A 27005-nucleotide genomic window follows, 5' to 3' on the forward strand; every position below is an offset into this window, starting at 1 on the left:
TGTGAATGTGAGTGTGAATGGTTGTCTGTGTCTATGTGTCAGCCCTGTGATGACCTGGCGACTTGTCCAGGGTGTACCCCGCCTTTCACCCGTAGTCAGCTGGGATAGGCTCCAGCTTGCCTGCGACCCTGTAGAAGGATAAAGCGGCTACAGATAATGAGATGAGATGTTTTTTATGATTTAATTAACATCTCATCTCATTATCTCTAGCCACTTTATCCTGTTCTACAGGGTTGCAGGCAAGCTGGATCCTATCCCAGCTGACTACGGGCGAAAGGCGGGGTACACCCTGGACAAGTCGCCAGGTCATCACAGGGCTGACACATAGACACAGACAACCATTCACACTCACATTCACACCTACGGTCAATTTAGGCTACATCCACACGACAACGGCAACGAGATGTTATTAAAAAAATATCGCGTCCACATGGGCAACGGATCAGTAAAATATCAGGTACATATGGCAACGCAACGCTTGCTGAAAACGATGCAATACACATGCCACACCTCTAGGGGCGCTGTAAGACGGTCCCTTCGGAGACACCAGAACAATAGAAGTAGTAAGGACGCATGCGCATAAACTATTATGTGCGAGACTTCATATTAGCCACAAAGTCAGGAAAATCTGTTCATAAAATTACATTATAATGACCAAATACAATGAAAAGTATTTTTCCAGTCTCACCTGTGAAAGGTAATCCCATGTGATCTCGTTTGGACGGCAAACCTGTTGGTACAGTTAAACGCAGCACATGAATGAGGCATCTTTATTCTCCGCTTTGACCCATCCAATATGGCGGCGAGGATGACGTATGATTCTACGTGGAAGGCGGCGTCTTTAATGGTCCGGAATAAATTGAATGATACACGTTGATGGATTAATTTGTTCTTCTACGCCCTTTTTGAGGAATGTATTGTAGGACTTAAACCAACATCTGAAGAGGTGAGATCGCTCCTTTTTTTCCCTATTTTTGCTGGCGGGATTGACTCTGCCCTAAGAGCTATTCTCTCTCTCTCTCTCTCTCTCTCTCTCTCTCTCTCTCACTTTGCACCATTACACAATAAATATTCACAGTGAAAATATTTTGTAAGCGCGTTTCATGAACCAAGTTATAGGATTTGTTGACAACTCGCATCGAGTTCATTACACTTCTACCCGGCGTGAAGCACATGTGGTTGTGACGTCATCGTAAACAAATCCGTTCTACTCATCCAGACGACTTCGCAACGGCGCTGTTGCCAGATCTTTCCACTCTGGAACCCGTTCTCAAAAGATTTCATTTTGGGGCACCCAAAACGCCGGTGCCGTGTGGACGCCAGGCCGAAACAATAAACAATTTTATCAGATTCACCTGAATCCGTTGCCGTGTGGACAGGGCCTTAGAATCACCAGTTAACCTAACCTGCATGTCTTTGGACTGTGGGGGAAACCGGAGCACCCGGAGGAAACCCACGCGGACACGGGGAGAACATGCAAACTCCACACAGGAAGGCCCTCGCCGGCCACGGGGCTCGAACCCGGACCTTCTTGCTGTGAGGTGACAGCGGTAACTACTACACCACCGTGCCGCCCAATTTATATTGAACATATTTACAAATATTTATATTAAACATACACTACCGTTCAAAAGTTTGGGGTCACTTTGAAATGTCCTTATTTTTGAAAGAAAAGCACTGTTCTTTTCAATGAAGATCACTTTAAACTAATCAGAAATCCACTCTATACATTGCTAATGTGCTAAATGACTATTCTAGCTGCAAATGTGTGGTTTTTGGTGCAATATCTCCATAGGTGTATAGAGGCCCATTTCCAGCAACTCTCACTCCAGTGTTCTAATGGTACAATGTGTTTGCTCATTGCCTCAGAAGGCTAATGGATGATTAGAAAACCCTTGTACAATCATGTTAGCACAGCTGAAAACAGTTGAGCTCTTTAGAGAAGCTATAAAACTGACCTTCCTTTGAGCAGATTGAGTTTCTGGAGCATCACATTTGTGGGGTCGATTAAATGCTCAAAATGGCCAGAAAAATGTCTCGACTATATTTTCTATTCATTTTACAACTTATGGTGGGAAATAAAAGTGTGACTTTTCATGGAAAACACAAAATTGTCTGGGTGACCCCAAACTTTTGAACGGTAGTGTATTCGTAAAAAATATTGAACTTTTTTTAACTTGAACGTATTAAACATAAATATATATTAAATTGGTTGAACATAAATATATAATAAATGTTAAACATATTAAACAAATCTAAAATATACATTAAATGCTAAATGTAATAAATATATGTTTAGTGGATTTTCCATAATTTTTTCCACAAATTTTAAAATATATTTTCGAACATGCATTGCAAAATATATTTGTAAATATACATATTGTGTGTGTGTGTGTGTGTGTGTGTGTGTGTGTGTGTGTATGTGTGTGTGTGTGTGGTTTTTTGTTTACTATTTCTTTTTATTTTTGATAGTAACTCTAATCATTGTAAACGTTTGTATCGGGTCTGAATCAGTGAACCGGTCAAATTTCTCTCATATTTTCTTTATTAATGATGATGCAGAATAAATAAGAGTTGTTTTCAGAACTTAAAAAAAAAACTTTCTGACTTTTTTATTGAGTAAAACGTTTTGTAAATGTTATTAACAGTGCAAATATTCCTGATTTCTGTATCCTGGAGTTTCCTCACACCCTGAATCCAGTTCTCCGACATCTTCCTGTATATCTAACCTGTCCTTCTTTTTATTTTATTCTTTTTTAAAATTTGCACCAAATCTTTCGGTTCATTAGAATAAAAATTAACGTAGGGATGAATCCACAGGTTCTGTAGTGTAAATAATTCTGTACATACTGTACTTTTGTATTTTAAACCCAGCTTTACTGTACTCCTTTGTTTCATATTTAAGTTTTTTACTTTTCTTGCTGTTTGTTGTTCTTTTTTCCTCCACGTTACGACTGGATTGTATTTAAAAGAAGAATAAACGCGTTGTTTTTACAGAAGCTGTTTCCTGTCTCTCAGTACAGATGCTAAGAGCAGCGTGTAGATTTCCTCCACACGCCATTTGTTATCGTCGGAGGTGTGTGTGTGTGTGTGTGTGTGTGTGTGTGTGTGTTGAGGTGACAGATGACGAGGTGTTGAAGAAAAAGAGAAGGAGGAAATAAGGGTTTGTGTAGCGTCGTGTAATGTAACAAATGCTACACATCTTTCACACCTTTAATGCCATTGTCATGAACAAATGGCTTTGTGCTGACACATCAAGTGTGTGTGTGTGTGAACTTATTAGCCACATGAGCTTTATTTAGGCCTCATCTGATGCTCACTCAAGACATTTAACCCCTTCATTTCCCTCATTACTGGCTTTCTTTCTTGGTTATGATTTACTTTTCCTCAATTACTATAAAAAATACAAATACTAAACTCTATTCTCATTTCTAACATCACTTAATAAACACTCATATAGAAGATATTCGTCCATAAACTCGAAAACAGATCACAAATAAACACAGACTACAGAACAACAACAAAAAACATCATCCAACGCAAGTGAAAATATATTAAATACAGTGTAATGAAGTGGATTTAATAGTTTCACTGAATCCTGGATTCTGATTGGTCAGTGTTGAAAATGTTGATTAATTCTCTATAACAGCAGCTCTGACAGCAGTGCCGGTTTATATTAATGCACTTGATCTGATGTGCTTTTAAATAGTTTAACCCTTTGATGCAAAACATGGGTCAAAAGTGACCCGGCTGAGTTTTTATCTTCTGTATCTTTGCAGTAAATTAATTCCATCATTCAGTATTCAAGGTATTCCTCAATTAACTTGTTTTTGATCATCATACATCCTTATTTTATTTTTTCCTTTCTTACTTTTTGAATAAAAACCCTTTTTGTATCACTACCCTTCTAATGGGTCAAAAATGACCTGCGTTCATTTTCCAGGTTATTTCATGTACGGCTGAGTGTTTCTATGATCTACTTTTGAAATAAATTCATTTTGTCATTTACTTTTCCAAATATGCAGTAAATATCTTGTTTTTGTTTCGCACAAATCATCATTTTTATTTTTCCTTTCTTTAGTTATGAACAAGCACAGCTTTTGTAATTCTACATCAAGTTTACACACATGGGTCAGAACCGACCCGCATGCATTTACTCCAGCGTTTGGTGGGAACTGTGAATTGTGCTTGTGTCAGACATTTCACAGCTCAGCACAGCGCCCTTTGCCCATCTCATACATGCAAGTAATGTTTTTCAATTGTTCTAACATTACCTTAGAAAAAAATTGATGATGTTTAGGTTCCCTTGAGAGTGAGTAGATTACTTGTCAGAAAGTTACAAGTAATTACTATTAGCTACCAAGCTGTCGACATATTCTACTTTAGTTAGTTTTACTTTAGCCAGAAGAAGAAACCAGAAGTGATCCAGTACTACAATAAAACAAAAGGAGGAATGGACACAATGGATCAAATGGTTAGCAACTACACATGTCAGCGGAGAACAAGGAGATGGCCCATGGTTCTCTGGTACAATATGCTGGATGTTGCCACACTCAATGCCTACACCAACTTCACTGCACAACACCCTGATAATATGGGTGGTGCGAGCAATGCACGCCAGCTATTTATCAAGGAGCTGGGCAAAGAGCTCATCATGCCACATATGAAGAGGCGCATGGAGGGCACACCCAAACTCCAGAAGCATATTATTGAGGCAATAGGAAGGTGTGGGTTAAAAAAAACAAAACACAGCCACCACCCAGCTACAAGAGGACATCAGACAGGAGGGCCAAAGGAAGAGGAAGAGGTGCGCGATCTGCCCACTTTCGAAAGACAGAAAAGCCAGCAGCTGGTGTTCCCAGTGCACCAGGCCTGTGTGCAAGGAGCACAAACACTTAATGATCATCTGTGAGGCATGTAAAAATTGAGATGGCAATTTGTGCTCTAGTGATGTGTTCAGTTGTGTTTTATTTTGTTTGGTCACATTTCACCAGTTTACAGTTGTTCAACCACAGATAAAGTTCAGTTCAATAGCCATGTTATCTGTTATCAGGAGGTATGTGTATGTGTGACAAAATGACAAACGTTGCAAATATTAAATAAATAACTGGCCCCAATCACTGCTAAAGTAATGACTTGAAACAAATTATTATTATAGTATTAAGACATTTAATTTTAAATCACACTTGGATGACCGGTCCGTGTACTTTTTCGTTCATTCATTATCAGTGGCAGCTGGTAGTCTTTCAAACAGGGGAGGCTGGTCGGTTACGATATTTCCAGATTTTAAAAGAAAAAACACATCAATTTTGCCCATACTCTTGCCTCTGATCTGGCTGATTGTTGGCAGGGTCACAAACTGTGAAATAACAGGTTCTTTTGGCCCATTAGCCTACTGTCCAATATACATGATGGTGGTGTTGGGGGGGAGGGGTATAATTTAACATTTTATATTTTAAAATTGTGGCATGTTGTTTACAAATTGATCATTATTGAAAGCAGCTCTTTGTCAGGAACCTCAGCAGTAACAGCAGAGTGTTCTGGAATAGGCACAAGCACTGACCTTGGGGAGCCAAACATAGAGCTGGGTGCCACACATTTCATTCAGTGACACTTTCCCTATATTTTACTTATTTTGACTGAGAAATGTTTTATTGACAATTTTGATAACCCTTCACTTTTAATCCAGGTCTGTAGTGTGAAATGTTCTCGGCTGTGTTTTTGTTTAAAAATGTTTTCCAAATTGTAGCTGTGTTTAATTCATATCCAGAAAAACATATATTCCAATATAATATACTCAGCATAAACATTTTAAATAGATTCTATATTTTTGGTCCATCCATGACATATTACTAAAGTAGCCTATTTACTGTTGTTGATGTGGATCACTTGCTGTTAGCCAATTCACTTTCTCGTACCAGGAGAGCTGAAAGGAACGAGTATTATTCCCTACCTTTTTCACCAAGTCAATTTGAGGCGTTGGTCTACCCTGCTCTTTAATTTTAATTTTTTCCTCGAAAGGAAGACTGGCAAATGGCTTTGCCAAAATTAAATCAGCAATGCTCGGCCTCCGTGCGCAGCTTTCTTGCTAGCTGACTAGCCCCCTCAAGTTCAAGTTCAGTCACTCAAATAAACGAAATTTCTGGAACTAAGATAGCAAACTTGACAACACTATATTTACACTTTATTTACAATGAAAATATATACAAACTAAAAAAGCTGGTAGAAACCGTATGTAATGAATGAAATCGAAATGTAAGCTGATCTCTTACAATACACCACAGCACTTGTGAATCTACATGGGACTGAACTGAGATTCACCGCTGCCTGTCTATATTTGAAACGAGCTGTCAATCAAAGAAAATATCCGGCCGCTTTCACCAATCACCAGGCTCCTCGCGGAAAGCTTTGCCATGTCCCTCCCACTGTGAGGCTGGGAGTCCATGGGGGGGGCGTTTTCGCAGTATTTGTCCAATAACCATCTTGCATTTTGATATTGAAAAGCGCAGAGCTCCCAAATGCCATTGAAGTCCACTGAGGCTGGGCTGCATCACGCTGTCACGAGGGGGAAAAACTCACGCACACATTAGGCGAACTGGGGAAAGTTATAAGGGAATGATTTCGCACTGTAGTTGGGTTGAGCACATATATTTCTATGATTCTGGATCTGAAATAGCAATGTTATAAGGTCGGCTATAACATAAGCCTAGCGCAATTCATCCTACACGATGTTCGTCATTTTTAGAGGAGGCTGAGCCTCCCTCGCTGTCTTAGAGCAATCGCCCGTGTTCATTATTCTATTTTGGAAGTCACATGAGAAATGAAAAAGGACTCGTTTATGAATTTTTACACTTGTGTATGACTTGTGAAATGGAATCCAGAGCCATGTTTTGATGTATTTTTAGTTATTGAAAATGAGTCATTGAACAGCAGAAAAAGGGAAAAAGCAATTTTGAAAAATGCCGTTCTGAATTGCGTTTTAGTTTATTTAGAACTTAGGTTTTGGGTGACCTGGAAGCCTAAGCTTGTGGGCGGGTTGGGAGCGTTATGGTTTGTTTATTCTCATCCGCATGACATGGCGTCTTTGGAGGCATATTCCGACTTAATAGTTGCAATTTTGTGTGTTGACATGTCTTCTTCACGTACAGTAGATTCACCCGTTTAGGGCCTTTGAAGAGCATGTACTGCATAGCATCCATGATCCATGAACTCGCTGGAGGTCGGTCTATCGTCGTCGTCGTGTGTTGTAAGTGAGACATGAGTGAGCGCGAGCCAGGCGGTGTAATTTACTTCCGGGTGAAATATAGGATCAGTCAAATGAAATTCAATAAAGGAATAAATGAATATTACAAAATAAGAAAACGATCAGAAATGTTGTCCACTTTTCTAATACTACTATTTGATGATGGCAATACATTTCGAAAACAAAATAGAGCCATTTCTGCTTGTATTGTTTTAAATAAAACACCAAGCTGCACCCTTTTTTAAATTTCATCTTTCATTCCAAAATAGAATAACGAATGAACGAAAAAGTACACGGACCATGACCCATGTGTAGTAATATAAAAAGTATTTTTGTTCATAAAGTAGGAAAGAAAAAATTAAATTAATGATTTGTGGTAATTAAAAACAAGATATTTAAAGAATACTTGGAATATTCAATCATAAAATAAATTGATTTCAAAAGACAGAGCAAAGAAAAACTCAGTCAGCATGAAATAACCTGGAAAATGAATGCGGGTCGTTTTTGACCCACGTTGTGCATTAGAAGGGGTGTGCATATGTTTTGCATCAAAGGGTTAACAACAAATCATCAGCACCAGTCGGTAAATTTAGCAAGAATTGAACTAATAGATAAAGTAACTCTGAATGGAAGAGTTTTTTTTTCCTTTTCGTTGCTTTAAATACAGAAAGACCAAGCTCTGTGGAATCCATCACTCTCTCTCTCAACACATCTTCAAACCCATATGAGATAATCTTCCTGGTAACTGTTATCGTGTTTTTTTTATTGCCTCGGGACAGTTTTTGTTTCACTCATCGCTGCATGATGCACCTTTGTTCCTTACACATGCTCTCCTCATGATACCATCAACTCTTGTTTCTACAGAAATGTATCGCTGCCACACTGGAGAAAGAAAAACAAATCAGCCTAACATTATAAGTTTTTAGTAATAAAATGTTTTTCATGTTATTTCACGACATACAAACTTATCATGTTTTTCTTATCACAAGAAAAACATTTCTCTTGTTATTACAATATACTATTTATTAGTGCTGTCAAAAATGTCGCGTTATTAACGCGTTAACTTGATTCAATTTTAACGGCGATAATTTTTTTATCGCGAGATTAACGCCCTGCACAGCCAGAGTCCTCTGCCCTCCCCCGAAGAGCCACGGTGCTCGGCTTAGGTTTCGTTTTCCCATCGGCGGCTCCAGCCCCACTTTGCAGTGGCTGTGACAAGACGTGTTATGCTCCGCAATAAAAAAAAAACACATTGGTACAACCAGTGTTCGAACTATGCCGATATTTTCAGGGGGTCCCTTTTTTTTCCCTTGGGGGGGGTGCTTGCGCTTGTCTCAGAGCACGGCTCTCCATCGCGCGCTCACTTCGGAGATGCAAATGCTTCCCGTTACACATGATTGCTATGTCAATAAACATCATTTTGCCAATATTTTAGAGACCCCCCAGCATTTCCCAAATCATGTTTTCAAGGGATCTCATGTCTGTTTCAGGGGATCTCGGATCCCCCAAGTACCCCCGTAGTTCGAACGGTGAACAAGCCCATTCACTTTTTTATGCTGATAAGAGAATTTACAATGGTTTTTCATGTGACAAAAATGTGCAATTAAATTGCGATTAATCGCGAGTTAACTATGACAGTCGCGACATTAATCGCGATTAAATATTTTAATCTCTTGACAGCACTACTATTTATCTCACGTAAAATTCTTACGACATCCTCCATCATCCTGAATAACAGCAGAACGTCACTGCGTCTCAACCTGAGCATGAAGAGGAACTTAATCAAATCATGTTTCGGTTCTCCACACCGTTTATCATGTCGTAAGAACATTTTATGTTCTCACAAGAATTGGTACACAAGATAAACAGTATATTGCTACAACAAGAAATCCCAGATATTAAAGATATACAGTGTCTTGCAAAAGTATTCATCCCCCTTGGTGTTTGTCCCGTTTTCTTGTATTATAGTGGTGCTTGAAAGTTTGTGAACCCTTTAGAATTTTCTATATTTCTGCATAAATATGACCGAAAACATCATCAGATTTTCACACAAGTCCTAAAAGTAGATAAAGAGAACCCAGTTAAACAAATGAGACAAAAAATATTATACTCGGTCATTTATTTATTGAGGAAAATGATCCAATGTTACATATCTGTGAGTGGCAAAAGTATGTGAACCTCTAGGATTAGCAGTTAATTTGAAGGTGAAATTAGAGTCAGGTGTTTTCAATCAATGGGATGACAATCAGGTGTGAGTGGGCACCCTGTTTTATTTAAAGAACAGGGATCTATCAAAGTCTGATCTTCACAACACGTTTGTGGAAGTGTATCATGGCACGAACAAAGGAGATTTCTGAGGACCTCAGAAAAAGCGTTGTTGATGCTCATCAGGCTGGAAAAGGTTACAAAACCATCTCTAAAGAGTTTGGACTCCACCAATCCACAGTCAGACAGATTGTGTACAAATGGAGGAAATTCAAGACCATTGTTACCCTCCCCAGGAGTGGTCGACCAACAAAGATCACTCCAAGAGCAAGGCGTGTAATAGTCGGCGAGGTCACAAAGGACCCCAGGGTAACTTCTAAGCAATTGAAGGCCTCTCTCACATTGGCTAATGTTAATGTTCATGAGTCCACCATCAGGAGAACACTGAATGGTGTGCATGGCAGGGTTGCAAGGAGAAAGCCACTGCTCTCCAAAAAGAACATTGCTGCTCATCAGCAGTTTGCTAAAGATCACATGGACAAGCCAGAAGGCTATTGGAAAAATGTTTTGTGGATGGATGAGACCAAAATAGAACTTTTTGGTTTAAATGAGAAGCGTTATGTTTGGAGAAAGGAAAACACTGCATTCCAGCATAAGAACCTTATCCCATCTGTGAAACATGGTGGTGGTAGTATCATGGTTTGGGCCTGTTTTTCTGCATCTGGGCCAGGACGGCTTGCCATCATTGATGGAACAATGAATTCTGAATTATACCAGCGAAATCTAAAGGAAAATGTCAGGGCATCTGTCCATGAACTGAATCTCAAGAGAAGGTGAGTCATGCAGCAAGACAACGACCCTAAGCACACAAGTCGTTCTACCAAAGAATGTTTAAAGAAGAATAAAGTTAATGTTTTGGGATGGCCAAGTCAAAGTCCTGACCTTAATCCAATGGAAATGTTGTGGAAGGACCTGAAGCGAGCAGTTCATGTGAGGAAACCCACCAACATCCCAGAGTTGAAGCTGTTCTGTATGGAGGAACGGGCTAAAATTCCTCCAAGCCGGTGTGCAGGACTGATCAACAGTTACCGTAAACGTTTAGTTGCAGTTATTGCTGCACAAGGGGGTCACACCAGATACTGAAAGCAAAGGTTCACATACTTTTGCCACTCACAGATATGTAATATTGGATCATTTTCCTCAATAAATAAATGAGCAAGTATAATATTTTTGTCTCATTTGTTTAACTGGGTTCTCTTTGCCTACTTTTAGGACTTGTGTGAAAATCTGATGAGATTTTAGGTCATATTTATGCAGAAATAAAGAAAATCTAAAGGGTTCACAAACTTTCAAGCACCACTGTATGCCACAGATTCTCAGTTGGATTGAGGTCTGGGCTTTGATTAGGCCGTTCCATCCATCCATTATCTCGCAGGCAAGCTGGAGCCTATCCCAGCTGACTATGGGCGAGAGGCGGGGTACATCCTAGACAAGTCACCAAGTTATCGCAGGGTTGACACAGGCCGTTCCAAAACATTTAAATGTTTCCCTCTAAACCACTCCAGTGTAGCTTTCGCAGTAGATAAACAAAGATAAAGCTGTGACTTTGATTCAGAGGAGTTTACACTTAGTGAGAAGCCAGAGAGGGAATGACTTATTTAACAGAATGCTAAATGTAACTGTAAACAGATAAACAGATACAGCATATTTGGATACATATCCAATCTAGCATGCTCCTAGATTGGATATGTATCTGAAGGAGAACGCTCAGATGTGTTTTTTTTTGTCCGTACGCATGCTCTGAGCTCCGTCTTCATCAGCAGCACCATCAGAGCCGCAAAACAACAACGGAGGAGCTGTGAAAACAGTAAAAACCAATCAAACCGTCTGGCTTTTTTCTCCTTCTCGACCTGATGAACTGTTTGTCCTCCAAATGTGGACATGAGATGCTAGTGCGTCCATTTAGTCAGGTTTAATACCACAAGTCGTCTCATAAATATGACGTTTTTTGTTGTTGGAGACGCAGACGACTGGTGCAAAAACGTATCCGTGTGTTCATGTGTGTCGCTTCGGAGGACAGACGCGTTCACGTTACAGTTAGATACAGATCACATGGATAGACAAATCCGATCTGAGCAAAAAATCACACTTGGACAATGAGGCTGGTGACATGAACGTCGCCTTGGTGACATGCTGGTATGGGAAACTAATCAACTTTAGGGTGGTAACAGTAACTCTTCTTAATCCTTGTTTATTTCTAGGAATAAGTCAAATGATCTGCCAACAAATTAAGACCAATTTAAATTCGGAAAATGCCTCTGATTTTACAAGAAGGTTAATAATCTGATATTTCTATAAAGTGCTTTTAACGATAAACATAAAGCAGCTTCAGAGAAATCTGGATTTAGATTTAGATCCCTAATGAGCTTGATGGAGGAAACTGAGGCAAGAAAGAACTTGCTGAGATGACATGAGGAAGGGAATCCAATCTTTTCTAAAGAAAGGGATGTAATTACTATCGACAGTACAACTGTGAAAAGACAAAAAGTGCAAAATGCGCTGAAGATCCAGCAAATAAACTCAAAAGAACGAGAAAAAGAAAACAGCCACAGCTCTAGGAACAAAACCCTGCAGTGAACAACATGACAAATACAGAAGTGCTGATAGATCTGGATGACAGATGATGAAGATGAAGATGGACTGGTGTGTGTGTGTGTGTGTGTGTGTGTGGGTAGGACGACTAATCAGAATGCAGAGACAGCCAAACACATACTAAATATTAAAACAGTTTTAAAAATTTTCCATTTGCTTGGACTGAATATTCTGTGCTGAACCTTCCTGCATGTTTCTTCAGAAATGTGTAGTAACAGTTTTAAGCCACCAGGAGGCAGTAAAGTGTTATTACCACGTACAACACCAAGCTAGAACTCTTCATTCCTCAGAAATCACCAGAAAGCGTCAGTAACTCAAATAAGCACTCTTTACATCAGTGGTAAGCAGAAAAGCATCTCAAGGCTGCTGCTGCATGATTGGCTGATTGGATAATTACATGTATGAGCAGGTGTACAGGTGTTACTGTTAAAGGGCCTGTGTGTGTGTACACTGTCAGAAATAGGGGTACAATTAGTCCATGGGCCAGGACCCAAAAAATCACATATCGGTGCCACCTGAAGTGGCAAAATCTACCAATGATTTTTGTAATCCTCCATCCCTGAGGGACATTATTTGGTATGATAACCCTCTCTAAGTGGTAGCTTTCTTATATTTTTATTGGCTTTTATAACCATACCCAGGGCGGCACGGTGGTGTAGTGGTTAGCGCTGTCGCCTCACAGCAAGAAGGTCCTGGGTTCGAGCCCCGGCCGGTGAGGACCTTTCTGTGTGGAGTTTGCATGTTCTCCCCGTGTCCGCGTGGGTTTCCTCCGGGTGCTCCGGTTTCCCCCACAGTCCAAAGACATGCAGGTTAGGTTAACTGGTGACTCTAAATTGAGCGTAGGTGTGAATGTGAGTGTGAATGGTTGTCTGTGTCTATGTGTCAGCCCTGTGATAACCTGGCGACTTGTCCAGGGTGTACCCCGCCTTTCGCCCGTAGTCAGCTGGGATAGGCTCCAGCTTGCCTGCGACCCTGTAGAAGGATAAAGCGGCTAGAGATAATGAGATGAGATGAGAGAACCATACCCAGTACAATTCGCAATACATGCCTATGTGTAGGTATAGGTGTATGCAAGTGTGTGGGAGGATGGAATATGTGTTTATCAATGTTATATCACATGTAGACACAATAGACATTTAGAAAATATACAGTTTGGATGGATAATTTAGCTTCCCATGAATTTCAGAGGCCACAATGTATCCGTCGTACACTTTTTCACCAATATAATATAGGGTTAGATTGAGGCAGAAGACTGAAGAAGGGTGGGTCAAATCCAAACTATTGCTATAGCACATCTGGAGATTATGGGCTTTCAGAAAATATATGGGTTAGATAGGTTAATATACATTACACTGCTATTTTAGGCCCGAAACTCCGAGCTGTCCAATGTATTTCAATGAAAATCAATGTATTTCAATGAAAATCAATGTATTTCAATGTAACGCAAAGTACATTACAGAACTAAGGTATAGAGCAGGGGTGGGCAATTATTTTTCCCATGGGGCCACATGAGAAACAGAAAATTTTGTGGAGGGCCGGACCAAAAGGCTGAACTAAATTCTGCATACTATTAATTGTATTTCTTTATATAAAGCAGTAAATAACATTGTTTTTACAAACTGGTAAGAGTATGGAAAAAACGAGGTTGCCTTACAAAAAATGTCAAATTTCCCAAAACAATGGTTAACAAAACGTGAACGTTTGTACCATTTTTTTTCAGTCACATTCACCCCAAAACACAATAAAGACATCACAATATTGTCTTTCTACTCCAAACATCAAGCAAGATACATCATATTATAATAATGATGCCCACATTTGTAGTCTAATCACCTCATTTGGTGTTTTTCAGTTTTTTATTTGTTCAGTGAGAGAAATCTAGTCTCTGTTGGTCTTTAACGAGTGCATCAGAGTCAGGTTGAATGTCTGAGGTGGAGATGCGAAGCACAGCTGACAGATGATTATCGGTGAGAGAGGATCTATACCTGGATTTGTTAAACTTCATCACTGAAAACGTCGATTCGGTGTAGGTATCAGATCTACAGATCGGCTCGGGCTCCGGCGCCTGCTGGTGACGTCACACTATGTGATTGGCTGGATCGTTTGAAGGATGACGTACAAGTTTGTGGTTGGTCTGGACAAATTACAGAAGTAGTTATCGCGGGATTAGGTTTCGTGGAATTTCATGTCGCGCGCATTGCGTTTTTGTTGAACACAACTTCAAAATAAAAGCAATGCACATTCAGTCCATGCATGAGGTAAAATTAGAAAATATGTTTATTTTGTAATTTCTAATTAACCTTACGCGGGCCGGTCAGAATGAACCAAAGGGCCGGATGCGGCCCGCGGGCCGTAAAATACCCAGGTCTGGTATAGAGGAATGTAGGAAGTTGGGAGGTGTCTCAATACACATTATATCACATCCAGAGTATATACCGTAGTATATAGACCATAGATATACATAGAAGACTAGATGCCTCACCGTGTATTCCAGGACGTCTGCACAGGGCGGCCATCTTACCACAGACAAGCTTTTCCACAGAATTTGCAGTAAACTGAGGTAAGACCATTGAGGTGCTTAAATGTTTATACTCTTATCTCGCTGAAATTTTGACGTATATACAAATGGTTTGATTTCTTAAAACATTATTAATGTGGTTGTAATTCTGGGTGCTTGAACATGCTAAAATCGTACCTTTTCTCTTCAAAAATGACTTACTGCAGCTTTTAGTCAAAGTTGTGTTTCATGCTAGGCTAGCTCGTAGCACCAAGTAATTTTACATGGAAGGTCATGGGATAATATTTTCAATAACTGAAGTTGCACTTGCACATGGTTTTCATTTTCGGGTTGGTTAATTTAAAACACTGGTTGTGTCCCTATTTTTAAGCTTAGACTCCACCACATTGCCAAGATGACAACCCTTTCCTTCCAGAACAACAGCATGAGATAGAAGCACAACAAAGCAGTACTGTTTAAAGGGCATTAGCCAAATATACAGTGTAAAAATTTTCAAGGGGTATGAAGACTTACGCAAGCCCAGCCCAGCACTCACATTATGATTTACAGGAAATCAAAGTACTGACTTTGATGACAAGATGATGTGTGTGTCTGTGTGTGTTTTAATTGTAGATGTTTATATCAGTATGTTTAGTTTTATTTTAACTGCACATTGGAGCCTAGTCAAATGAAATTTCAATCTTCTGTGCTAATTGACTTTGACATGATAATCAGCTTTGAATGTTCTTTTTGTAAATGTAAAGATATCTTTTTATCCTTGGAAGTATAACCACATGTGATTAATTAAATGCTTTTTTTGTCACAAACTACCGTGAGTCGCTGTCACTGTTTTATACTATTACTTACTCGGGCAGTGCATTTGTTATTATGCTATGATGTGAGTTTGCATTTGTTATTATGCTATGATGTGAGTTACATTTGTTATTATGCTATGATGTGAGTGCATTAGGTTTTTGAGGTGGATGAGGTATTTCTGAAGTTTCAGAAGTGAGTAAGCTGTTTATTTAACTTTAGCTTCCCCTACGGCCCTATCACATGTAAAAATATTTTCACTAAAAATTGGAAATAAATTGTATGCTTATTTGTCCTAAGGCCGCAGTTATCCATAAGTATGCAGTGTTAGGCTTCTCACAGCACAGGAATTTCAGCATGTATTTTTTTAAAACATAAAATGATTATTCATCATTAATATCATAAATACATACTTCCGTTTTGTTTTTTTTCTATATATAACAAACCAAACCGTTTGAATATCGATTGAAATTTGAGGAAGTTACGGTCATCTGAAAAGTACATATCGCTACCAACACAATGGAATGGGTAAGCCAGCTGTCTGAGGTAAGATGGCCGCCATGTGCGGACGTTCGACTTCATTGACGGGCAACGGGGACGAGGCATCTAGTCTTCTATGTAAATCTATGATAAAGACCTTTAGAAAATATATAGCTGAGATAGCTTAATACACATTACACAGTTATTTTAGACCCGAAACCCATAGCTGTCTATTGAAAATCAATGCATTTCAATGTAATGCAAAGTACATTATACAACCCCGATTCCAAAAAAGTTGGGACAAAGTACAAATTGTAAATAAAAACGGAATGCAATGATGTGGAAGTTTCAGAATTCCATATTTTATTCAGAATAGAACATAGATGACATATCAAATGTTTAAACTGAGAAAATGTATCATTTAAAGAGAAAAATTAGGTGATTTTAAATTTCATGACAACAACACATCTCAAAAAAGTTGGGACAAGGCCATGTTTCCCACTGTGAGACATCCCCTTTTCTCTTTACAACAGTCTGTAAACGTCTGGGGACTGAGGAGACAAGTTGCTCAAGTTTAGGGATAGGAATGTTAACCCATTCTCGTCTAATGTAGGATTCTAGTTGCTCAACTGTCTTAGGTCTTTTTTGTCGTATCTTCCGTTTTATGATGCGCCAAATGTTTTCTATGGGTGAAAGATCTGGACTGCAGGCTGGCCAGTTCAGTACCCGGACCCTTCTTCTACGCAGCCATGATGCTGTAATTGATGCAGTATGTGGTTTGGCATTGTCATGTTGGAAAATGCAAGGTCTTCCCTGAAAGAGACGTCGTCTGGATGGGAGCATATGTTGCTCTAGAACCTGGATATACCTTTCAGCATTGATGGTGTCTTTCCAGATGTGTAAGCTGCCCATGCCACACGCACTAATGCAACCCCATACCATCAGAGATGCAGGCTTCTGAACTGAGCGCTGATAACAACTTGGGTCGTCCTTCTCCTCTTTAGTCCGAATGACACGGCGTCCCTGATTTCCATAAAGAACTTCAAATTTTAATTCGTCTGACCACAGAACAGTTTTCCACTTTGCCACAGTCCATTTTAAATGAGCCTTGGCCCAGAGAAGACGTCTGCACTTCTGGATCATGTTTAGATACGGCTTCTTCTTTGAACTATAGAGTTTTAGCTGGCAACGGCGGATGGCACGGTGAATTGTGTTCACAGATAATGTTCTCTGGAAATATTCCTGAGCCCATTTTGTGATTTCCAATACAGAAGCATGCCTGTATGTGATGCAGTGCCGTCTAAGGGCCCGAAGATCACGGGCACCCAGTATGGTTTTCTGGCCTTGACCCTTACGCACAGAGATTCTTCCAGATTCTCTGAATCTTTTGATGATATTATGCACTGTAGATGATGATATGTTCAAACTCTTTGCAATTTTACACTGTCGAACTCCTTTCTGATATTGCTCCACTATTTGTCGGTGCAGAATTAGGGGGATTGGTGATCCTCTTCCCATCTTTACTTCTGAGAGCCGCTGCCACTCCAAGATGCTCTTTTTATACCCAGTCATGTTAATGACCTATTGCCAATTGACCTAATGAGTTGCAATTTGGTCCTCCAGCTGTTCCTTTTTTGTACCTTTAACTTTTCCAGCCTCTTATTGCCCCTGTCCCAACTTTTTTGAGATGTGTTGCTGTCATGAAATTTCAAATGAGCCAATATTTGGCATGAAATTTCAAAATGTCTCACTTTCGACATTTGATATGTTGTCTATGTTCTATTGTGAATACAATATCAGTTTTTGAGATTTGTAAATTATTGCATTCCATTTTTATTTACAATTTGTACTTTGTCCCAACTTTTTTGGAATCGGGGTTGTATAACTAATGATGGAAAAGGATGCATCAAGTCCAAAGTCATGTTTTTTTTACATCTATAGAGTCTAGGCTTTCAGAAAATATATAGATTAAATGGCGAATAGGCATATTTGACTTTCATAGTGACCATAATACCTTGGCTGCAAAAATGACTCAACTTTGCTTCAGTGGTATTTATAGATGAATGTGATCAAATGTTTGATGAACATATTAATAAGGACTCAGGCAAAAGGTCTAGGCCAAGAGGTGTCTATCAGAGGGGTATTTGCAAAAGAAGAATATTACAAGTGTTATCTCACTCACATAAGTTAGCATTCAATGACAATAACTTTTCAATGAAAGAATGGAAATGGTGCCACTTTATTTCAGCAGAACATAACACACAACAGTAAAATCGCAACTAAACCTCTACTGTTCACAAACCTATTTGTTCATTGCAAGCTTTTTAATCTTCGTCACTATCATCATATTCCAGACTGCCATGTATGTTCTCCTCCTCCTCCTCCTCCTCCACTTCTTCCACCTGATTGCTGTAAGTTTGTAACCTACACAATTCTGTGCATTTTAGTTTGTTTGAAAGAAAACACAAAAGCAGTCACAAGTAGCCTAGTCATTCAATGCGTTTACATGCACATAGAGAGAATCAAATTTCTGTCGTTGCTCGACTGAAATCGAAGTTCAAAATGCCATGTATACACCTTAATTCGGCTGAAATTGAACCGAACTTGATTTCTCGGAATCGAGCTACACGACCTAGATTATGCGATTTCTGCCGAGCTACTTAGTGCATGTAAACCCTATCGAGCTACGTATTCGAGCTACTTACTTCAGCACTGCCCCTTCCGGAAGTGACGAGTGACGAGACCACAAGCAGGAAACACAACAGCCTCGGTCGGCATGACAACGAATTATGACAACGGCATGAATCTTTTCTTTTTGTGGCATTGTCTGCACTGTTAAAATTTAGCTCACTTACTGTATCACCAAATACATTTGTACAGCTATTGCATAGCTGTGAATTGTGTACATAAACAAGTCATTGTATTTGTGTGTGTGTGTGTGTGTGTGTGTGTATATATATGTCCAACATCTGAAGAATGTCAATAAAAACAAAACAATTGAACTTTTTGTGTGTTTATTAAGACATAAGTTAAATTGTAAGCAAAAAATGGACTTTAGAAAAATATACAATTGTGCAAAATAAGTTGTCTTACAAAACAGTGGTCTGCGCAGGACAGTTTGTAGCCATACAGTCTGTTAGAGCAAGCCTAACAGCTCGAGCACGGAACTTGTGAACACGGAACTTGTGAACACGGAACTGCCAGTGTTGCCAGATTGGGCAGTTTTAAGTGCATTTTGGCGGATTTGAACATGTTTTGAGCTGGAAAACGTCAGCAGTATCTGGCAACACTGCTGATAACTCTGTTTACACTCTTGAATAGCTCTTTTTCATGACGACAACTGGAAGTGTACCAACACGATGGGGCGTGTAGCGCCACCTGTGGCTCGGGTGCACAATGTACCTCACACAATAGCTCGATTTCCTTGTGTGCATGTAGGATTGGATTTCTCTGGCACCCCTGCTGGGACCCTTAGCTCGATTACCGGCAGTAGCTCGATTTGGATGTGCATGTAAACGCACTGAATGGCTGTTGTAACGTCACCAGATTACACCATGATACTTTTTACAAATGGGACATGAGGTGAGTCCTGTTTAATTTGATTTGTGTTATGACTCAGATGTGTGAGAATGAGTAAGGACATGATCAATCAGTGCGTTTACATGCACATCCAAATCGAGCTGCTGTCGGTAATCGAGCTAAGGGTCCCAGCAGGGGTGCCAGAGAAATCCAATCCTACATGTACACAAGGAAATCGAGTTATTGTGTGAGGTGCATTGTGCACCCAAGCCACAGGTGGCGCTACACGCCCCATCGTGTTGGTACACTTCCGGTTGTCATCATGAAAAAGAGCTATTCAAGAGTATAAACAAAGTTATCAGCAGTGTTGCCAGATACTGCTGACATTTTCCAGCCCAAAACATGTTCAAATCCGCCAAAATGCACTTAAAACCGCCCAATCTGGCAACACTGGACCAGTTCTGTGTTCACAAGTTCCGTGTTCAAGCTGTTAGGCTTGCTCTAACAGACTGTATGGCTACAAACTGTCCTGCACAGACCACTGTTTTGTAAGACAACTTATTTTGCACAATTGTATATTTTTCTAAAGTCCATTTTTTGCTTACAATTTAACTTATGTCTTAATAAACACACAAAAAGTTCAATTGTTTTGTTTTTATTGACATTCTTCAGATGTTGGACATATATATATACACACACACACACAAATACAATGACTTGTTTATGTACACAATTCACAGCTATGCAACAGCTGTACAGATGTATTTGGTGATACAGTAAGTGAGCTAAATTTTAACAGTGCAAACAATGCCACAAAAAGAAAAGATTCATGCCGTTGTCATGCCGACCGAGGCTGTTGTGTTTCCCGCTTGTAGTCTCGTCACTCGTCACTTCCGGAAGGGGCAGTGCTGAAGTAAGTAGCTTGAATACGTAGCTCGATAGGGTTTACATGCACTAAGTAGCTCGGCAGAAATCGCATAATCTAGGTTGTGTAGCTCGATTCCGAGAAATCCAGTTCGGTTCAATTTCAGCCGAATTAAGGTGTATACATGGCATTTTGAACTTCGATTTCAGTCGAGCAACGGCAGAAATTCGATTCTCTCTATGTGCATGTAAACGCACTGATTGTTGTTCTGTAGCCTAACTAGACAGCTTCTGCTCCAGGTACTGGCTCAGCAAACACCAACACACTCTAACATTCTAAAGTTGTCAGTTTATGGTTGTACTGTAGAATGTTCAGACAAAAATCTCCAGGCAAATTGGAAAAATTGAATTTAATACAGTTATGCAGAATCTGCATGTGTTGTCTTTTAATATCATTTAATGTCCGAATATTACAGTTCTGGTATCATTAAGGAAAACAGTTAATTAGAGTAAAGTATATATTTTATAAAAGGGTATATTTAGATGTGATATAATGTGCATTGAGACATCTCCACCTTCCTCCATTCCACTATACATTAGTTCTGTAATGCATGTTGCATTACATTGAAATGCATTGGTTTTCAATGGACAACTATTATTTATGGGTCTAAAATAGCTATGTTATGTTATAGCTCCTACTATGCTAACATCATTAAGAGTGGCAATCACAGACCCAAAACTTTGTTTAATACAATAAATAAACTTCTTCAGCCTCCTTCCTCAACCACTCCCAGTTCCCCTGCTCAGTGTCAGGCTTTTTTGGATTTTTTCAATGATAAAATTGACAGTATTTACCAACACTTTCATTCTGAAATTCATTCTTCTGTCCCGCTAGTAGCTCTTTCTCATAAAGCTGACTGCTGTCTCTCTGCTTTCTCTCCTGTTGATTCTTTTAAAGTATCAGAAATTATAACTAAGTCCTCCTCCTCCTCATGTCTGTTGGACCCTGCACCCACTGCACTTCTTAAATCCTGTGTATCTGCTATCTCCCCTTATATTGCTCATTTGATTAATCAGTGTTTTGCTTTAGGCACTGTTCCCACCTCCCTCAAAATTGCTTCAGTTACACCAATACTAAAGAAACCTGGTCTAGATTCTCTTTCACTGTTCAATTACAGACCCATTTCAAATCACCCTTTCCTAGCTAAAGTAATGGAGCGAGTTGTAGCCTCTCAGCTTCATACTTTCCTTGCTCATAATGATCTCTATGAACCCTTTCAGTCAGGCTTTCGTAATATGCATAGCACTGAATCTGCTCTCTTGAGAGTTGTTAATGACCTCCTGCTCTCAACTGATGCTGGTCATCTCGATGTCCTTGTTCTCTTGGACCTCACAGCCGCCTTTGACACTGTACATCATGAGAGACTCATTTCCAGACTATCTTCTTTTGGTATTACTGGCTTAGCTTTATCCTGGTTTCAGTCATATCTAGCAAACAGGCAACAGTTTATTTCTATTGGTGTTCATAAATCATCCACTGCTACTGTTGCTCAAGGTGTGCCTCAGGGTTCTGTCCTTGGTCCCCTTCTTTTTATATTATATGTTTCTCCTATAGGCCAGATTATTCGTAACCATGGCCTTAACTTTCATTGTTATGCTGATGATGTTCAAATCTACATCACTATCACCCCTTCCATAGCCTCTGTTCAGCTGCTAAGGTCTTGCATCACTGACCTTAAGCAATGGCTGTATAAGAACTGCCTTAAACTTAATGCTAGCAAAACGGAGGTTCTATTAGTAGGTACCAAAAGACAGGTTCAGAATTTCTCCAGTTTTACTATTGATGTAGATGGTGTGTCTATTCATCCTTCCCAAGTTATAAAAAACCTTGGAGTTCTCTTTGACTCCACCCTTACATTTGAACCCCATCTTAAACTAATTACTAAGAATGCTTTCTTTCACCTCTGCAATATTGCTCGTCTCCGCCCTTTTCTTTTGGAAACTGATGCCAATATGTTGGTCAATGCGTTTATTTTTTCTCGTCTTGACTATTGCAATTCTCTCTTTTATGGTCTCCCTGCCACATTGCTCAATCGCCTGCAGTACATCCAAAACTCAGCAGCAAGAATCCTCACACTCACCAAGCGCACTGCTCACATCACTCCTGTTTTACAGCAACTGCATTGGTTGCCAGTTATCTCTCGGATCAAATACAAAATTTTGCTGTTAACCTATAAAGCTCTTCATGGTTTCGCTCCTTCCTATCTCTGTGAGCTAATTCATTTGTACTGTCCCTCCCGCTCCCTCAGATCTTCTGTCTGTGGACTTCTGACTGTTCTTCGTTTTAAATTGGCATCTATGGGTGGCAGATCATTTAGTGTTGCTGCTCCTAAACTTTGGAACTCGTTACCACAATCGCTTCGTGACTGTTCCACTCTCTCTTCCTTCAAAGCCAACTTGAAAACTTTTCTCTTTACCTCACACTATTCTTCCTATTTTTTTTTGGTGGTAACTCTTTTGTAAAGCGTCCTTGGGTTTGTGAAAGGCGCTATAGAAATTGAACTTATTATTATTATTATTATTATTATTATTATTATTATTATTATGTGTATTTAGCCATCTAACCCAGAATATATTCTGAAAGCCTATACTCTATAGATGTGAAATAGCAAGAGTTTGGATTTGACCCACCCTCCTTCAGTCTTTTGCCTCAATCTAATCCTATATTATATAGGCGAAAAAGTGTAGGACTGATACATTTTGGCCTATGCAATGGATAGAAAGCCAAATTATCGATCTAATCCTTATATTTTCTAAATGCCTATGGTGTGTACATATAATATAACATAGATTAAGCCATATCCCATTGTCCCACACACTTGCATACACCTATAACTACACATAGGCATGTATGGCGAACTGTACTGGGTGTGGGTATAAAAGCTTGTAAAAATACAACAAAGCTACCACTTGGAAAAGGTTATCATACCAAAACACATCCCTCAGACATAGAGGATTACAAAAATCATTGGTAGATTTTGCCACCTTTGGTGGTACCAACTTCTGCTCTGGCCCATGGACTAAATAGGAGTCCATTTCTGTCCCCCAAGGTACAGTCTACACTAATGTACCCCCTTAGGGCTCATTACTGGACCTCAAAGTAACTATGTGTACCTTTTTAGGGCCAAAAAGATACTTATATGTTCCCAAGTAGTATATAAAGGGAACAAATAAGTACCTTCGAGGGTTCAGCCACAGTGACAAACCATTGTACCCCTAAAGGTACAATAATATACTTTATTTTCTGAGAGTGTAGTGATAATATAAGGATATACATAATGTAAAATATAGTATAAAAGAGTATATAATAAAACAGAAGGATAAAATCTCATCTCATCTCATTATCTGTAGCTGCTTTATCCTGTTCTACAGGGTCACAGGCAAGCTGGAGCCTATCCCAGCTGACTACGGGCAAAAGGCGGGGTACACCCTGGACAAGTCGCCAGGTCATCACAGGGCTGACACATAGACACAGACAACCATTCACACTCACATTCACACCTACGCTCAATTTAGAGTCACCAGTTAACCTAACCTGCATGTCTTTGGACTGTGGGGGAAACCGGAGCACCCGGAGGAAACCCACGCGGACAACATGCAAACTCCGCACAGAAAGGCCCTCGCCGGCAACGGGGCTCAAACCCGGACCTTCTTGCTGTGAGGCGACAGCGCTAACCACTACACCACTGTGCCGCCCTAAAATATTATATAAAATATAAAATATTGTTATTAAACTTTTTCTCAACATGCATTCTGGAGGGTTTTAATCCTTGGATGCAAAACATGGGTCAAAAGTGACCCGGCTGAGTTTTTATCTTCTATATCTTTGCAATAAATTAATTCCATCATTCAGTATTCAAGGTATTCCTCAATTAACTTGTTTTTGATCATCATACATCCTTATTTTATTTTTTCCTTTCTTACTTTCTGAATAAAAACCCTTTTTGTATCACTACCCTTCTAATGTAGCCTGGCAAGCCAGACTAAATGTGAATATTTAGTCTGGCCTCGATCCGTAGACATTTCCGAAGCGTGTAGGAGGAACAAACCGCTGTCTTTCAAACTGTCTCTGTGCGTATAGGCCAACGCTCTGACCAATCAGCGCTACAGTGACTGTGACGTAGTCAGAGCGACAGAAAGCAGTGGGGGAGGCCTTGAAATAAATAATTTTTCAAAATGCGTATTAATTAATAAACAGGTTCTAGATATTAAGAAGTTTGGAGATAATGAGCACAAGTTTGGAGTCTGTACCACATACACTCATTTTTTTCAAGTGTTTTTCAAGGGTTTGCTTAAACTGTTTTTGAGAGTTTTTATTTAGTGGTGTTTGGTGAAATAATTTCCCTTAAATTTAAAATAACGGGAAAATAAGAAACAATCAAAAAGTAATGTTTCAAAGCTGTTTATTAATTCTTCGTACTGCACAAACTAGCCCCATCCTTTTGGCTACGAGCGGAGCCAGCTGGTAGATCAGACTTTTGCCATAGCCGGTCGGCAAAACAGCGAAAACGTCCTTCTTGAAAAGGAATGAGCGGAGAGCCTCTTCCTGCTCATGTTTCAACCAAAACTCCAAGTCTAATTCTTCTAAAACTGATTCCAAAGCGGAGTCAAACGCACGCTGTTCACTAGCCGTAGCCATCTTTCCTGTTGTGCTTTCTCCAGCGTCGCGCAGCTTTGTCGTCACTCCTGCAAAAGCCTGCCCAAAGAATCCAAACAAAAACCTTGCGTTGTGATTGGCGGGCATGATTTGATGCCCGGGGTGTTTTTGTTTATATGGTACGAGGCTAGACCCACTCGCTAGGCAAAAATATTTTTGGCCGCTAGGCGGGTGGGTCTAGTTTACTAGGCTACTTCTAATGCACAACATGGGTCAAAAACGACCTGCATTCATTTTCCAGGTTATTTCATGTATGGCTGAGTGTTTCTATGATCTACTTTTGAAATAAATTCATTTTGTCATTTACTTTTCCAAATATGCAGTAAATATCTTGTTTTTGTTTAGCACAAATCATCATTTTTATTTTTCCTTTCTTAAGTTATGAACAAGCACAGCTTTTGTAATTCTACATCAAGTTTACACACATGGGTCAGAACCGACCCGCATGCATTTACTCCAGCGTTTGGTGGGAACTGTGAATTGTGCTTGTGTCGGACATTTCACAGCTCAGCACAGCGCCCTTTGCCCATCTCATACATGCAAGTAATGTTTTTCAATTGTTCGAACATTACCTTAGAAAAATATTGATTATGCTTAGGTTCCCTTGAGAGTGAGTAGATTACTCGTCAGAAAGTTACAAGTAATTACTATTAGCTACCGAGCTGTTGACATATTCTACTTTAGTTAGCTAATTTTATTGTAGTTGGCTTAGCTAACGACATAGATAATAAATAAATAACTGGCCCCATTCACTGCTAAAGTAATTACTTGAAACAAATTATTATTATAGTATTAAGACATTTAATTTTAAATCACACTTGGATGACCCGTGTGTAGTAATATAAAAAGTATTTTTGTTCATAAAGTAGGAAAGAAAAAAAATAAATTAATGATTTGTGGTAATTAAAGACAAGATATTTAAAGAATACTTGGAATATTCAATCATAAAATGAATTGATTTCAAAAGACAGAGCAAAGAAAAACTCAGCCAGCATGAAATAACCTGGAAAATGAATGCGGGTCGTTTCTGACCCATGTTGTGCATTAGAAGGGGTGTGCATATGTTTTGCATCAAAGGGTTAAATAAACATTCCTATAAAATATAAAGAACCAGGACTTTGGTCCGGGAATGAAGATAAACCAGTCAAGACACTGATGTACACACAGACATATATCTATTTATTCATACAAATATAATATAATATAATATAATATAATATAATATAATATAATATAATATAATATAATATAATATAATATACATTTATAACAATTGCATATCACCTGGTATTGTTTTTGTCTCTCTGTACAAGTTTAAACATTCTTCAAAATGCACGTTGTCGATAAGAAAAGTGTTTAAAACATACAAAACAGAGAGAAAAGCTCAGCCGAGGAACAGCTCACACAGCAGACTGACTTCACAGCAGCGTCTGGTTCCTACAGCACGGGTTTTACTGCATCGGCTCTCTCACAGGTTCACAAATAAACCAGAGAAAAACAGAACCGAAAGTTTCATTCGGATTCAGACCAGGCTTCATGGTTTGCTTTACTGAGTCGATTCTTTTGAACAAATCTGTTCAGTGTTTTGATTCATTTGATTTGAATTAAAATCCAGAGAGGAAAAACAACTCCATTTACAGAAACACATTTAGGTTTTAGAATGATTCTTGGAAGCAAAATGACTCCTTAAACATTACACTTGTTAATGTGAATCGATTCATTTGACTCAATTTCGAGACGAGGAATGATCCAGTTCAAAATTAAAGTTACACGATAATCTGTTTTTGGGACGGGTTCGGTGGCTGATCTTTGCTTCTTTAGTTATGAGGCTGAGTAACAGAAGTCTGTGTCTCACTCATACACACACGCTAACTTTCATGACATCATTAACAGAGGTGGACAAAATACCCAACTTCATTACTGAAGTCAAAGTACAGATCCCACTGGTCAAATATTACTCCGATACAAGTAAAAGTTGTCCAGTCAAATTTTTACTTAAGTTAAAGTACTGAAGT

The 27005-nt window shown here is 39.3% G+C and overlaps 2 protein-coding genes across 3 annotated transcripts in view; both read right to left on the reverse strand.

Moving 5' to 3' along the window:
• rps16 (ribosomal protein S16) overlaps nt 1–27005 on the reverse strand; it is a 457927-nt gene that overhangs the window by 93099 nt on the left and 337823 nt on the right. The gene's annotated exons all lie outside the window — the stretch shown is intronic.
• lin7a (lin-7 homolog A (C. elegans)) overlaps nt 24976–27005 on the reverse strand; it is a 94085-nt gene continuing 92055 nt past the window's right edge. The window contains exon 6 of the mRNA XM_060903798.1: nt 24976–25029. The gene's annotated coding sequence lies outside the window, so the exon portion shown is untranslated. The remainder of the gene's footprint in view (nt 25030–27005) is intronic.

The sequence above is a fragment of the Neoarius graeffei genome, chromosome 21, assembly GCF_027579695.1.
Source record: "Neoarius graeffei isolate fNeoGra1 chromosome 21, fNeoGra1.pri, whole genome shotgun sequence".
Lineage (NCBI taxonomy): Eukaryota > Metazoa > Chordata > Actinopteri > Siluriformes > Ariidae > Neoarius > Neoarius graeffei.